General features: G+C 47.3%; 1 protein-coding gene across 8 annotated transcripts in view; it reads right to left on the reverse strand.

The window, feature by feature from the left end:
- The window catches only part of SOCS6 (suppressor of cytokine signaling 6), a 39,245-nt gene extending 23,883 nt beyond the window's left edge, over positions 1–15,362 (reverse strand). For 3 of the 8 annotated variants that reach the window (XM_077883821.1, XM_077883882.1, XM_077883662.1), the window contains exons 1-3: positions 14,717–14,824; positions 9,510–9,706; positions 9,197–9,383 (exon numbers count right to left, since the gene is read on the reverse strand). The gene's annotated coding sequence lies outside the window, so the exon portion shown is untranslated. Of the gene's footprint in view, positions 1–9,196; positions 9,384–9,509; positions 9,707–14,716; positions 14,840–15,206 lie in introns of those variants that run through there. The other 5 variants (XM_077883761.1, XM_077883700.1, XM_077883953.1 and 2 more) reach the window with 5 other exon arrangements.
- Between the last annotated feature and the right edge of the window lie 296 nt (positions 15,363–15,658).

Consider the following 15,658-nt stretch of genomic DNA (forward strand, 5'->3'; position numbering starts at 1 on the left):
ACTGTGCCTTATCCCATGTTGCTTTGACAAAAAGATCGACGTCAGTACCTGTTTTTGCTGACCGAAAGAAATCCAAAGAGGATTTTTGCTTGTATGGAAAAGGCAAAAAGCAAAAAACAGCATTCAGTGTTTGCTTTGCAGCAAGCAGGTGGGAGGCCACACCAACCCCGAGCAGTTCCTTCCCCGGAACTGCACGCGGCATCTGGGCATCCAGCCGCCAGCACTTTGAACCGTGTCTCGGAGTGTGTGTGCTTTATCCCGGTGTATTCTGGGCATCCGCTTGCAAGATGTGTTCTACGGTCTCAGAAAAGCCTAAAACAGGTTATTTTTTGGGTCTGGAACTGCTCAAAACATTATCCATATAGATCGGTAACTGTTTCTTTCCTGTACGTACCATAAGAGGCTTTGGTTCCTAAAGGGTTTCACAGGAACGCTCTGCATTCAGACTGGGGGGAATCCTGTGTTAGATCTTTCCGTAACCTGTAAGCGCATTTCACTTTACTACAAAACCACCACCCCACCACACACAGAGAAAAGAAAACAGGCAATGTAGGTAAAATATGCACCTGTGTGTTTCAGTCACCTCTTATCTGGAAAAGCAGGAGACTCAGATACACTCAGGGTCAAAGGTCTCAACAGTTTTCCTAAACCCATCTCTCCCCCTAAACCTTCCCAAACTGTTCTCAATTCTCCCCAGCTGTTCATCTCGTGATGTGCCATGTCATGTACCTCACCCTCTTATTTCAGTCCTTTGCTTCCCTGCTCGTAAGTGGGACCCCTCCAGCAGCTCTGTTCCCCAGGCGTACCGGGAATGGACATCTTTGCAACCCAAATCCCTGATGTCTGGCCATCTTGGCACCCTGGGGCTCACCCATATAGCAAGTGCTTCTCATCATTCACTAGGATTTCTGTAAGCTTCCTGAACTCATACCACCTCTGTGCCTTCCTCTCCCACCTTATTTATCATTCCAGGTGACACCCTTGTCTTGACACTGATAAAACACAGCACTTCCTTGAAAATTATAAAGGGACGCTGCCACCCCTCCGTAAAATCACAGCGATGAAAGACAAAGTCCTTACCCTCAAGGACCTCAGATCTAGGACAGACTATAAGCAGACATTTGCTGAAGACGGAGGGAAAGGCTGCAAAGGCACAGAGTTATTTAGGATGCTACTACCCCCATTCAGAGGACAGAAACCCAAGAAGAGGGAGGCGTCCTGCCACCAGTTACTACCTCTGCTCCCATACGACTTCTACTACCAATATCAGCACGACCACCGCCCATTCAGAGGTGACGACATCCTAAAAAATGTACATTAATCTTCTTGAATCTTCATAAGAACTCTTTCTGGAAGATACTATCTTTATATCTCTATCTCCATTTTATAGAAGAGGAAACTAAATCTTAGAAAGCTTAACAATTTAGGGTACCTGGGTGGCTCAGTCAGGTAAGCATCTGACTCAGTTTTGGCTCAGGTCATGATCTCAGTGTCGTGAGTTCAAACCCCACATCAGGCTCTGCGCTTAGTGCAGGGTCTGCCCAAGGATTCCCTCCCTCTTCCCCTCCCCCACTCGTGAGCATGCTCTCTCTAAAGTTAATATATAAATAAAATCTTAGAAAAAAAAAGTTTAACAATATGTCCAAAGTCACAAGGGAAGGGGCCAAGAAACAGACACGAGTGCTGACCCATGGTGCATGATCTAGAAACTGCCTCCTTTTCTGATGATGAGCAGAACATGGGGAATGGCAGGGCAGAGCTTAGTGCAGATCCTGCAGCCACACCGTCTGAGTTCCAATCTCAGCCAGCATTTCCTAATGACCGTGGGCATCCATGCCTCAGTTTTATCACCTGAACATGGAAATCAAACATTTAACTACCCAGGGGAACTCCCTTCTGGCATGATGGCATGAGAAGGCACGTTGGCATGAGAAGGTTGATAAATCCTCTCTGCAAAAGGCAACCACAAAATTGTGTCAAAAGCAACCAGTTTAGCACTTTGGAGATAAACTAACAGCATGTAAGAACTAAGAAACATATCCGTGAAAACCACTCAACTTTGGGACTTCATTAAAATTACAAATTTTTATAATCCAAAACATATCAAGAGAAAGCAAGTCACAGACTAGGAAAACATACTCGTATATCACATATCTGATATAACATCCTTATGCACAACAAATAAAGAACTCTTACAAATGAACTAAGACAACCTAATTTTTTAAATGGGCAAAAGACATGAATAGATCTTTTACCAAAGAAGTTGTACAAGCTAATTTGTAGAGACGCCACTACACACCCACTCGAATGACCACACCTCATGTTGACAAGTTCTAGAGAAACTGGAACCTCCGTACATCGCTGCAGGGAATGCAGAACAGTTTGACTTTTACACATTTTTTCTATTTTCATTACTCTGATAAAAAAGTTAAAATATGTGGCTAAATACATAGAACAAAGAGATCTAAGATATAGCAGGTCCATGTCAGACCCCTAGGAATCTGTGCAGGTAACCCACTTCCTTTGTCCCCAGCTGCCTGGTGCTGGTATAATAACTTTACTCTTCCTTGAGAAGTTTCTCATTTTATTTTAGCTGACTCTCAGCCTTTTATTGTTTGCGCTTTTTCTTAAGATATCTTCCCAATGCTGAAATCATAAACTCTTCCGTATTTCCTAAAAAAGTACTGAAGTTTTGTTTTTCACGTGTAAGCCCTTGATTAACTTAGTATTGATTTATAGAAGGTAAGGGTTAATTCCCATCTTTCCACGTGGACAACCAACTGGCTTAACACACTCACACACATACACACAAATACTGACCCTGAGGCGCCTAGGGGCTCAATCGGTGAAGCCTCCAAACCTCAGTTTTGGTTTCAGCTCAGGTTATGATCCTATGGGCCCTAAGATCGAGCCCTGCCCAAGGCTCCCGGCTCACGGGGGTCTGCATGAAAGATTCTCACACTCTGCCCCCACCACCTTCACTCACACACACTCTCCCTCCTTCTCTAAAATGAATAAATCAACCTTAAAAAAAAAAATACTGACCCTGATAAGAATAAAAAAATGCAAATTAAAATAGAAATGACTTTTCACAACTCAAATTAGCAGAGATTCTTCTAAATGATGACTTGAAAATGTCTTAAAAAAAAAACTTGGTTCTATGCAACTCTTAAAAATATTCATACTCTTTGACCCAATAATGCTGTTTTTATAACTCTTAAAGAAATAACACAAAAGCATAACAATGTCCCCCACATTATCACATATGATACAAAAATAAATTTTCATTTTAAGAATTAGAAAATATTCATGGGACTCCTGGGTGGCTCAACTGTTAAGCGTCTGCCTTCAGCCCAGGGCGTGATCCTGGAGACCTGGGATCGAATCCCACATGGGGCTCCCTGCATAGGGCCTGCTTCTTCCTCTGCCTGTCTCTGCCTCTCTCTCTCTGTCTCTCTCATGAATAAATAAAATCTCTTTAAAAAAAAAGAAAGAAAGAAACATTCTAATTTCCAACAGTCTGAGAACTGTCAACAAAATGCCAGCACATCTACACAATGGAACCTTAGGGAACCACTAAAATTGATATTTATACACGGTTATAAATAACATGAGGGAAAAGTTCATATTGTTCATTTGTTAAGTGCAAACACAGGAAACAAAATCATATGTACAGTGTGGTCTCGATTATGTAGGAAAAATAGGGAGGCACACCAGACCAGAAAGAAATGCAGCAGAACCACCATCTGGGCCACAGAATGCTCTGTAAATACTACTTTCAATACTTTATTTTCAAAATAATCTGTAAATATGGAGGTTGTATAAGGAGGTCTGTGAGTTTGTTTGTTCTTTAGTTACTTTGCTAAAGGGAATAGCTGAGTAAATCCATCAGGATAAAGCAAAATGCAAGGCCTTTTCTTGGCTTTCAGTTAGGCCACGGCTGAACAGAAATATAAATCAATAGTTAAGAATTCTGTATTTTCTTTTTTTTTAGGAGAACCTAGGCAGCCTTCTTTCTCCTCACTCCACCCAAAACTAGTCTTTGCCAATCTGACATTTAATTTTGATTGGTGTGTATATAGTCAGGGCCTGGCCTGAAATACTCAGTCTAAGTATTACATCAACATAGAGCTAATTAATACAGACTTACTATATAAATATTAACCCTAAAAGAGTAATAAACTCACCAGCTTTTCAATGACCATCTTTACTCCCTGGTCAGCTTCTACTCCACGCTCAATCGTCTTCATTCCCTAGCAAGTAGCCTCAATTCCCTTTCCCACTCTTACTCTGAAATACTGTCTTGGCAAAACAACAACACTGCTGAACTCCGGCTCTGCCCACGCCGCGCCCGCCCCGCACAGGAAAGTGTGGCTGCACAAACACACACCACTCTGCCTGGTCTCACTGAAAGTCATGACCATGAACGTCAGGTGGAGCCTTCAGGCTGCCTGGAAGTCAAACCACATCTCCCCGATGCATCCACCGTCCCGTTCTATGTGTTTGCTGGCGCCATAACACTGACCCCCTCTGTTTAATCTCAGCCCGTGGCCCCGCTTCTTACTTCACTGAGAAAATCAGGACACGGGAAGACAACTTTGGACAAAACCATCCCGCTGCTCTAGCGATCCATGCCCCTCTCCTCGGGGCACCCTCCATTCATGTACTAGATCTCCCTCACCTCCCAAGGCCCCCTCTCTACTGTATCGCTTCTAAAAACATCATTTCTCAGATACACGAACAAACCTGTCTCAACCCTACCTTCCCTGCCAACTCTGGTTCTGTCTCTTTAATCCCCTTTGCAACAAAACACCTTGGGAAAGACGTGCTTACTGGAGGCCTACTCTTCCTTTCCTCCTGTTTTCCCTTCTGCCCACATCAGAGACAGGAACTACTCGAGTCAAGGTCCCCAGTGACGTGTCCACTGCCAATCCGGCAACGATTCTCGGGTCTTACCTGAGATGCTCTCCCAGCAGCATGGGACACAGCTCATCAGTCCTTCCCAGACGACACGCAGGACAGCCCAGCACTCATGTCTGGACATTTTTTCTCCATCTACACTCACGCCCCAGTGACCTCACTCACTCTCATGCCTGAAATAGCACTGATGTGTCCCCTACTCCCAAATCCACATCTCTAGTTAGACTAGTTTTAAGTCCACTCCCTTCCTGACACTGCCATGGTCTTCATGGTCTTCGGGATACCCGAGCCTAAACACGCTCAATACTACACTCTGGATCTTTTCCATCCCTCTCCACACCTGCTCTACATGCAGCCTTTCCCACTTCAGTCTATGGTTACTCTGTTCTTCCAACGGCTCAGATCAAAACCTCCACAATCATCCATGGCTCCTCTCTCTCACACATCGCACCCAGCGTCCTGTCTCATGTACCACACAGAGTCCAATCACTTGTGGCTGCCAGCACGCTGCCCCATGCTACTATCCTCTCTCATCTGCATTACTTAACTGCCTCCCAATTTGTTTCCTTGCTTCTTCCTTTGGCCCCTCCATGCTTTTCTCCACATGGCACTGGTGCTTAGGGAATTGGCACAAATGCTGATAGTGCCGAGTAATGAAGTCCCTTCTCTCTGACCCAGGAGCATCTTATCTTCTGGCAACATCATGAAACTGCCAGGCTTGCACACTGGGTGAAATCTCTACTCATCACAGTTCTTAACAACTACATGCAAATAAAAATAAATGAAAAATAGTAAGTGTAATAGAATTGCTTTGACTTCTTTTTAGGGCCTCCAAATCTTACATAATAAGTGTTATTTTAAAAAGTAATGAATGAGGTGTGCCTGGGTGGCTCAGTCAGTTAAGCATCTGCCTTTGGCTAAGGTCAAGATCCCAGGGTCCTGGGAACAAGCCCAGTGTCAGGCTTCCTCTCCTCCATGCTCATGCTCTCACTATCTCGGTGTCTCTCTCAAATAAATAAAATCTTGGGGACACCTGGGTGACTCAGCGGTTGACATCTGCCTTTGGCTCAGGTCGTGATCCCTGGGTTCTGGGATTGAATCCCACATCAGGCTCCCCACATGGAGCCTCCTTTCTCCCTCTGCCTACGTCTCTGCCTCTCTATCTCTCATAAATAAATAAAATCTTTAAGAAATAATAAAAATAAAAAATAAATTAAAACATGAATATTTGCATGGTTACAGAGGTAAATAAAGAAATTCAAAGATAATCAAGTTAAGAAAAATGGACTTAAAATTGTCATTTAATTTAAAAGTTAATGAATTAAGAATAAATTTATAATTACAGCTCTAATAAATTTTCAAGTGATTCTCTCCCACTCTGTAGGTTACTGACACAAAAATATAGGATAGCACTAGTTTGCTGTTTGACACTGACTATCTACTTGGTGAGTCTGTTTTCCTACATAAAATAAAGAGGTAGACATCTAAAGCATGTCTAGCTCTAAAAGTATCTGATTCAGCAGAAATAAAAATATGCAGACTTTTTAACCTGCAGAGCACAAAATTTTACATGAGCATTTCTAAGCATCTTTTTAACTGTGTTCAATACATTTCTATTAAGCTGAGTATGAAAATGTTTATAAATCCAATCATTCAAAATGTTAAGGGAACTGGCTTATAAGAATTGACTAATGAAAATAAATTCACTCCTCCTTAATTTTTTAATTCAGATTTTAACATTTAAAGATTTATTTATTTACTTATTTATTTATTTTTAAAGATTTTATTTATTCATTCGAGAGAGAGGCAGAGACAGAAGCAGGTTCCATGCAGGGAGCCCGACGTGGGACTCGATTCCGGGTCTCCAGGATCAGGCCCTGGGCTGAAGGTGGCGCTGAACCACCCGGGCTGCCCTATCATTTAAAGATTTAAAAAGCACACTTGGGGTACCTGGCTGGTTCAGGTGGTGGAGCAGGTGACTTTTGATCTTAGGTCATAAGGTCAAGCCCCATATTGGGTGCAGAGATTAAATAAAAAATAAAATATTGGGATGCCTGGGTGGCTCAGCGGTTGAGCATCTGCCTTCAACACAGGGCATGATCCTGGAGTCCCGGGATCGAGTCCCACATCGGGCTCCCTGCATGGAGCCTGCTTCTCCCTCTGCCTGTATCTCTGCCCCTCTCTCTCTCTCTCTCTCTCTCTCTCGGTCTCTCATGAATAAATAAAATCTTTTTAAAAATAAATAAAATAAAATATTATTTAAAAAATGAAAAAAGCAGACCTATATACCAGTTTATCACTATTAGGTATATACATATTAAATTTTTAGTGTGTACCTTTTTATACCTGTCTAGACACTTACCGATGTAACAGCTAAAAACTGAGCAAGTTCCTAAACAATTTCACAACTCTTACTGCCTATGACACAGAATGGACTCATTGGTTAAAGTACCCAGTAGAAAAGACCCTTTGAAATTTTTCTTTTTTTTTTTTTTTACAAACTAGTAACAAGTAAGGCCCAAAGATCTATGTCTGCTGCTTTTTTCATCTGGCTTTACATATTGAGGGAAAAACTTAAAAAAAAAAAAATCAAGATATTGATCCAAGAGGTCCAATATCTGATGAAGAAGAGCTTCAGTCAAGAGAAGAAAATGAAAGCGAAGAAATGATAAAAGAAACCTTGAAAATTTTCCTGTAACTGAACAACACAGAGCTCAAGACTGAAAGGATCCATGGAAGGCTCAATACAAAGAACAAACAATAATCAGGCACGCCATGATGAAATTTTTAGGAGATAATAAAATGGTACTAAAAGCTTCTCCAAAAAGAGGAAAAAATAACATACAAATGATTGGGAAACAGACAGCAACTAACTTAGTAATACTGAAAGCTGGAAGTCGGTGGTACAACGTCTTCAAAATACCAAGAGAAAATTTATTTTCAATATGGCACGCACTCACAGCGACTCCTCGTCATGGGGAGATCTCCAGGTGAAAGCAGACCAGATTCCAAGGAAGACGCCAGAGGAGCCTTAGGCCTAGTGCAGACTTGGTGAAAGCAAGAAATAACCTCTCTTTCCACACTAAAATTTCAGAGTTAATCTGTCACTGCAGCATCACCTATTCCATCCTGACTGAAACAATAATCTAGATTTCTATACACAGCCAGACTGTAAGTTACATATCTGGAACATACATGTTTTCTGATAAGGTCTAAAAAAAAACCCAACTTCTTCATCACCTTTCTCAGGAAGTTACTAAGAGAATGAGCTCCATCAAATCAAGGAAGTAAAGTAAGAAACAGAATGCAGATCACCTCACTTAGGAAAGAGGAGAAAAGAATCTGTAGGTTGATGTTACAGTTCCAGCTGCTCAGCCTGTTTGAGATACAGTCCCTGCCGCCCATGGCTCTTCCCAAACACAGGTCAGTGGTGACCTCCTCCATGAAGACACAAACCCAAATTCCCCACCTCCAAGGAGTAAATGAAAACATCCGCACCAACCACAAGAAGAGCTGCACATTCAGGCTCCATTCTAAAACCTGCTAGAATGTGGAACAGGACTTTGGGCTGATTACTTAATCACCCTTAGTCTCTTTCTCCAACATCTATGTAAGGATGAATCAGAAGCTTCCTTACAATTCTAAGATGCAATAATTCTGCAAATGCACAAAACTACTAAAATCCTAAAACAATTCTATGTGTTACATGCTTACATATCCTGACAGTCTGTGACATTTGGTAATAATATTATTCCCTAAGTATATTTTTTTCCACTTTCAAAAGCAATGTCAACAGATAAAAATGACTGTTGTCGCGGGGATGACATTTCCTTTAAAACCAAAATTAAGCTTCAGTAAGAATCATCTCATTACTAGAAACACCAAAACAAAATTTGCAAAAGGAAAATCATACAAAGTAACAGTCTCCCCAAGAGAATTCACCTTACTTCCAGGTGTATTCACCTTGCTGCTTCAACCATCCAGTGCTTCTGGGGTACCCAGAATAACACCTATCGCTAGAAGAACCACCATCAGCACTGCCAAATAATAGGCTATCCAGAGCATGTGACGAATACACCTTTTCTAAATCGTTCTACAGAATAACATCAAATTCTTAAAATTGTTTTTGATGGAAATCTTTCCTATTAGGAGCCATATATTCCTCTGTTCTCTTAAAAGGGAACCCTTAAACACAAGCATGTATATCCAATATAATCTCATGCTGTCACTGAAGTGCTATATATAGACAGATGCCTCTATAAATGACCAAATTTACCTGTTGGAAAATTTCAGGATGGCATAGTGACGTCTTCAGGTTTACTGATGCTCAGATAACGGTTTGTCTCCCGGGCCTTCAGAGATATGCCGTCTTTTCTTCTTTCTTTCTTCTCTACTAAACAGTCTGCTCCCAAGGACAATGGGATAGCCACCGCTCCCCAAACATAGTCTCCAAGTGTGATGCCCTTTTAATAATTTTAAGAAAACATTTCAGTCTGATGGCTGTTAACAGTGATAAAAAAAAAATACATATATATCACAACAGTGTGAAAACAAGAGCCTGAAGCTTTGCAGAAGGCTGAGAGCAGTACCTTTTTTGTTCTACATCTTCCATCACCTGACTGCAGTGACCCAGTGCCAAGCAACTCAATAGCTGCTCACATTTGTAACCTTCCCGATTTTAGTAGCTGGCGCCGTTAATACTTCTGTGGGCTCCCACTGTCTTTCCTCCTTTATTTTCGTTTTTCTTGTCTCCTTGGTCTTATGCCCTTTCCCCCCACAAGGCTTCCTTAACAAGAAAAACCAAGTCTTACATACATGTTACCGATTACCCAGACTGCTCCCTTTAACTACTCAGTTTATTTTAAACTAATTATTACTATTAGCATTTACTATATTCCAGGCACTGAACCCATACATTTACATGCATTTTCTCATTTAATTTCCACAACAACGCTGAGAAAGGCACTATTATTATTTTATGGATAAAGCAATTGGACAGAATATATTTTAAAAACCTACCCTATAAAGTCACAGAGCTAGATCTGCAGACTTCTGAAAGACTGCCTTCACTAGCCAGTCAGTTATCTAAGCCTCCGACTTGTCTGATTCCAACTGAGGTTTTTCGAGGCTTTTTTCCTCCTGCTGAATTCCGCAACATGTAGCTGAGGATGCCAGAGGTTCCAGATAACCGAGGGTTTACCTTACCAATCTACGTGAGCTAACATCAAGGGAAATGTGCTTTGGAGCTGTGACTCTCCACACGCTATAGATAACTATGCTTCCAGAAGTGACAAAGGCCTGTGGATCTTCGTGAACGGCCAGTTGGACATGTAAATCAATCAGACCCATGTTATGGCTCTACAGTCAAAGACAGTTCTTGGGGTATCTGGCTGGCTCCATCAGTTGAGTATGCAACTCTTGATCTTGGGGTCGTGAATTTGGGACCCCTGCTGGAAGTAGAGCTGACTTAAAAAACAAAACAAAACAAAACAAAAAACACAACAGTTCTCTGTGTGTAGGTAGGGTGACCTGGGGCCTAAAGTTATAATAATTTTGGTCTTATTCATGCTGTGATTTATTCAGGTGAGCAGATCAGCTCAGAATGGCATAAATAAGCAACACAAAAAAAAACCAACAGATTTCTCACCATCTACACAGCACATCCCTGCCTTTAATGTGTAGATAATAACGTAAATACAACTGGCACTTTCTGTATCGCGTCCCCACAGGATGTGTTAGGGAGACACAGAAGAACCACGGAGGACCACATTCTGCCCATGTGGGACTTATATAAGGAGAAAGACCAAAAGAAAAAGTAGTTACAGACTGCGGTAAATGTTATGATGGAAACATACAAACAGGGAAGATGGGACCACTGAAGGAGCTGTATGAGGAGTAGTCAGGAGAGACTTCCCTGATGCGGTGAACCTGGCATTAAGATCTGAGAAGGAATCAACCATAAGAAGAACGTTCTAGGCAAACAGAACTACCCTATGAAAGATGAGGAAGCCAGCAGCAGCCTGGAATGTGAGAGAACAGAAGGGCTACAGGGTGACTCCGTGGTGAGGAAGAGAGAGTTGGTCAAGATGAACTGAAGAACTAGGCAGAAATCACATGGCCCATGGCGGAGAGTTTGGATTTTACTTTATTTTTTTAAAAGATTTTTTATTTATTTATTAGAGACAGACAGAGAGAGGGGGGGGGGGGGGGGGGCAGACACACAAGCAGAGGGAGAAGCAGGCTCCATGCAGGGAGCCCGACGTGGGACTTGATCCCGGGTCTCCAGGATCACGCCCTGGGCAGAAGGCGGCCCTAAACTGCTAAGCCACCAGGGCCGCCCTGGATTTTACTTTAAACACAATATATGTTCACAACAACTCTGTCAGGCAGATTTAATACCCTCACTTGAGCCCCACAGAAGAAGTAAGGCTCGGAGAGGAGGTAAAATGTGTTCAAGGTCACAAAGCTAGTAATGTATACTAAAGATCAAACACCTCCAAAAAGTCCTCAGTATGGAACACAAGAATTCAAATCTTAAAGGACTTTATCTGAATATGTCTACTCTTCAAACATCAGTAAGACCAACGGCCACCAAAAAATAATCAAGAAAAATGTCATGTTTGTATGTGTCATCAGAGACCCTCAAGTGGGTTTAAAGTAAAATGTGCCCTTGGTTCTAATGCCTTCACTTTTTGTTAAGCTAAACCAGTGTACTCTACAGAATACCAAATTAACCACAAAAACATTAATGACAATTTCACTGTCTATACAATTTAAAATATGTCCCAATGCGGTTTCACTTTTACTGTGTGAACTACTCTTTCGATCTGTCTAGTCATACAAGAAAGTTCCCCCTTTCTATGACATACACTAGTATTATAAATGTCTCCCTTGTAAAAGCAGTAATTTTACAAAAATACTCAGGCACCACAGATGTGCCATTTCCAAAACTGGAAAAAGATTAGGGATGAGGACCAAGAACTGAAATAATCTTCACTTCCCATAAAAGATGCAACAAACAAAACAGCAAAAGGTGATCTTCGCTTGGTCATTTACTTACCTACCTACCCTATTAAATGTCAAAATCAATGCATGCACACTACTAGTTATACTACATATAAATAACATGGGGTGCCTGACCTCATAGTCAACATACTTGTGTATCAACCCATTCCACATGATGGTATGTTCTTGAAAGACAGTAACTACCACAAATTCAGAAATGGACATAACATTTCCTTTTTTCAGACTATATTGTGACTTTTAAGTAAGATCATGCAATTACTTCTACGAGCAAAATAAAAAATATTTACTATTTTTTAAAAAGATTTTATTTACTCATTTGACAGAGAGAGAAGACACAAGCAGGGGGAGCAGCAGGCAGAGGGAGAGGAAGCCTAACACAGGGTTCGATCCCAGGACCCTGGGATCATGCAAGCCAAAGGCAGATGCTCAACTGTGAGCCATGCAGGCACCTGATATTTACTATTAATAACACAAACGTTTCCTGAAAACTGATCACAACGGAGAAAACTCTGGTAGTTTTCTCTGAGAAGTTACACAAGACAGTCTTAGGCAGACCTTGTTTCTGTTCCCCAAAACGGCCACTGAAAGGGATACTCAGATGGCAAAATGGGTAGGACCCCAGGCAGCACAGCAGACCTTGTCCTCCCAGGTCGTGGCGCGGCCTAGGTCAAGGACACCCAAACCCCTCCCCCTCTCACTCCCTGGAAGGTGCTGCCTTGGGAAGGTACCACCTGACACTGAGGGTGAGCCCCTAAGTCCTGGGGAGCCCCTATCTTCTCACTAAAAGATGGGGAAATGGGCAGTGCCAGGTACCCCGTACCAATTTAGGTGGCATCTAAAGAGCCTAATAATAAAAGGGAAAAGTATTTCAAAAGAGATGTTGCCTGGAGACCCTTAAAGGGTAAAGGTTCATCCTTAACCAGAACAAACAGTGGAAAGTACTCGTCAAACCCCAGAGAGTAAGTTCTTCTGAGAATCGTTATCAAGGGACGGTCGGTGAGCCAGCTTCCCCAAAGACAAGGAGCAAACACCAGGGAAGGTCCAGAAGGGGCTGGGGTGACCCGCTGGGTTCAGAACAGGGGCAGACGGTGAAAGTTAAGGCATCCACTGCCAGGTGATGCAGCAGTGAGGAAAACTAGAAAGCACACAGGAAAAGAGAAGCACCACAGGCTGCCTGTGAAACTTGTAAACAATACCACTGATGCTTTTATTTTTCTTTTTAAAGATTTTATTTATTCATTCATGAGAGAGGCGGAGACACAGGCAGAGCTGGAGAAGCAGGCTCCATGCACCGGGAGCCCGACGTGGGACTCGATCCCGGGTCTCCAGGATCGCGCCCTGGGCCGAAGGCAGGTGCTCAACCGCTGCGCCACCCAGGCCGCCCCCACGGATGCTTTTAAACAACGAGGATGATTCGGGAGGCCCGGGTGGCTCCGCGGCTGAGCGCCCGCCTTCGGCCCAGGGCGGGACGCTGGGGTCCCGGGATCGAGTCCCGCCCCGGGCTCCCTGCATGGAGCCTGCTTCTCCCTCGGCCTGTGTCTCTGGGTCTCTCATGAATAAATAAAATCTTAAGATGAAATAAATGGCGATTCCCCACGGCACTAGGTATTCCCTTTAAAATTCACTCATTCAAATAAGCGCCGCGGATCTCATGCCGGAGCGCGTTGGGTCTTTGAAAGTCAGGATCCAGGTGTGCGTCCCACGGCGGGGAGCCCGTCACACTCCTGGTGCTGAGGGGCCGGCACCGCACTCGGTCGGGCTGCGAACGGGCCGCGACTCCAAGAAACGCGCGACCAGGGAGGGCGGCGTCTGGGAGCGCCCCGCGCCTCCCGCAGCCGCCGGGTCCGCACCGCGCCGCGCCGCGGGCCGCCTCGTGCACGGCCTCGCCCAGGCCGACCGGCCCCGACACTGTGCGCGCCGCTCCCGGCAGCCCGGGCTCCAGCGCTCACGCCCAGCGGGCCCTCGGCCCTCAGTGCCGAGCAGCGGGGCCGGGAGCCGGGAGCCGGGAGCCGGGGCCGCACCCCCACGCGGGAGTTGGCGCCCGCCCGCCGCTCGCAGCCCAAGTTTTGCGCCAGGACCCGCCGCCGGGGACGCCGGTGGCTGCGCCCGACGCGAGCCCCCACCGTGGCACCAAGTTGCCAACTCCGGGGGCAACTGAAAACCGAGGCCTGTGGGCTCCGCGGCCGCCGCTCCCCCGCAGCCCCAGCGGCCCCGTCACGCGCCGCCCTCCCCGCTCCCCGCTGCCCGCTCCCCCCGGCCCGCGCGGCCTCCCGGGGGCGGGGGCGGGGGAGGGGGCGGCGGCGGGGCCTGGGCCTCCCGACCCGCCGGGGCCGAGCCCACGGCCAGGACCGACCGACCGGCCGGCGCAGCCCGGGGGGGGGGGCGGGGGGAGCCGCGCAGGCCCCGCGCCGCCGCCCCAGGCCTCGCCGAGCCCCGGCCTCTCGCCGGCGGGGCCGCGGGCAACAAAGGCGGAGGCCCGGCCGGCGCGCGGCGCACCGGGAGGCCGAGGGGTCGCGCGGCGCTCGGCGGAAGCAGGCCTCGGCCCTCCGCGCCCGGCCCCCGCCCGGCCCCCGCCCGGCCCGGCCTCCCCGGCGCCGCTCCCCGCCGGCCGGGCCTCGCGCGGGGACCTCGGCTGCAGGCGCGCCGGCCGGGCCGCCTCCCCGACCCCGGGCCGCGCGACGGGAGAAGCGGCCCCCGCCCCGGCCTCGCGGCCGACGCGGCGGAAAGCGAAGCCCAGACCAGCCTCCGACGCGGCTCCGCGGACGCTCACCCGGCGGCGGCCCGCTCCGCTTCCTCGCCCAGCGCCGGCGCGACTGCCGCGCTCGGCCCTCCTCTCCCGCAACTCCTCCTCCCGCCTCCTTCCTCCTCCTCCTCCTCCTCCTCCTCCTCCTCCAGGAGGGGCGCGCGGCGGCGGCGGCGGCGGCGGCTGGGCCCGAGCGCCGGGCGGGAGCGGAGGAGCCGAGCGGGCCGCCCCGCGCCCTCCAGTCGGCCCGTGGCGCAGGCGGGCGTCCGGGCGCGGGGGGCGGGGCGGGGCGGGCCGAGCGGGGGCGCGGGGGGCGGCCGAGGGCGCGGGGGGCGCGGGGGGCGGGGCGGGGCGGCCGAGGGCGCGGGGGTCGGAGCGGCGTCCGGCCCTGCGCCCCCCGCCCCTCCCCGCCCCTCCCCCTCCCCGCCCCTCCCCCTCCCCCCCCCCCCCCCCCGGCGCGGGGAAGCCCTCGGGGCCCGGGGCTCCGGCTCCCCCTCGGCGCGGCGGCGAAGCGCACCTGGCGGCGGCCCTGGCCCGGGCGCAGCGGGCTCCTGGCGGCACCGGGGCCCGGGGAGGGAGCCCGTCCTTCCTTCCCCGCCCCTTCTGCAGCCTCATGGCGAAGCTGGCCTGGGCGCGAGCCCGCCGCTTGCCCCCCGCCGGCCACTTCTCCCCTCGGCGCTTGAGCGTTTCACCCCGCGGAGCGCGGTGCGCGATGCTCCGCCGCTGGGTCTCACGGCGGCTGATGGAAAGTTGCGTCGTGGGCAGCTTGACTCACTTCTTTGGAAACTGATGAAGGTGCCCCTGACGCACGGCAAGAACAGCAAATTTTATTTTTGTCAATGAGAAGCTACAGGACAAAAACGTGCGTTCCTCTTTCGGTGGAAAGTGGTTCAAGATAGGTGTCCTTAAAATCTAACTTCAGGATGGTTGACTTTCAAAGTTGTGTTTCTTTAATAGGGCCTTTTAAAA

The sequence above is a fragment of the Canis aureus genome, chromosome 1 (assembly GCF_053574225.1).
Source record: "Canis aureus isolate CA01 chromosome 1, VMU_Caureus_v.1.0, whole genome shotgun sequence".
Taxonomy (NCBI): Eukaryota; Metazoa; Chordata; class Mammalia; order Carnivora; family Canidae; genus Canis; species Canis aureus.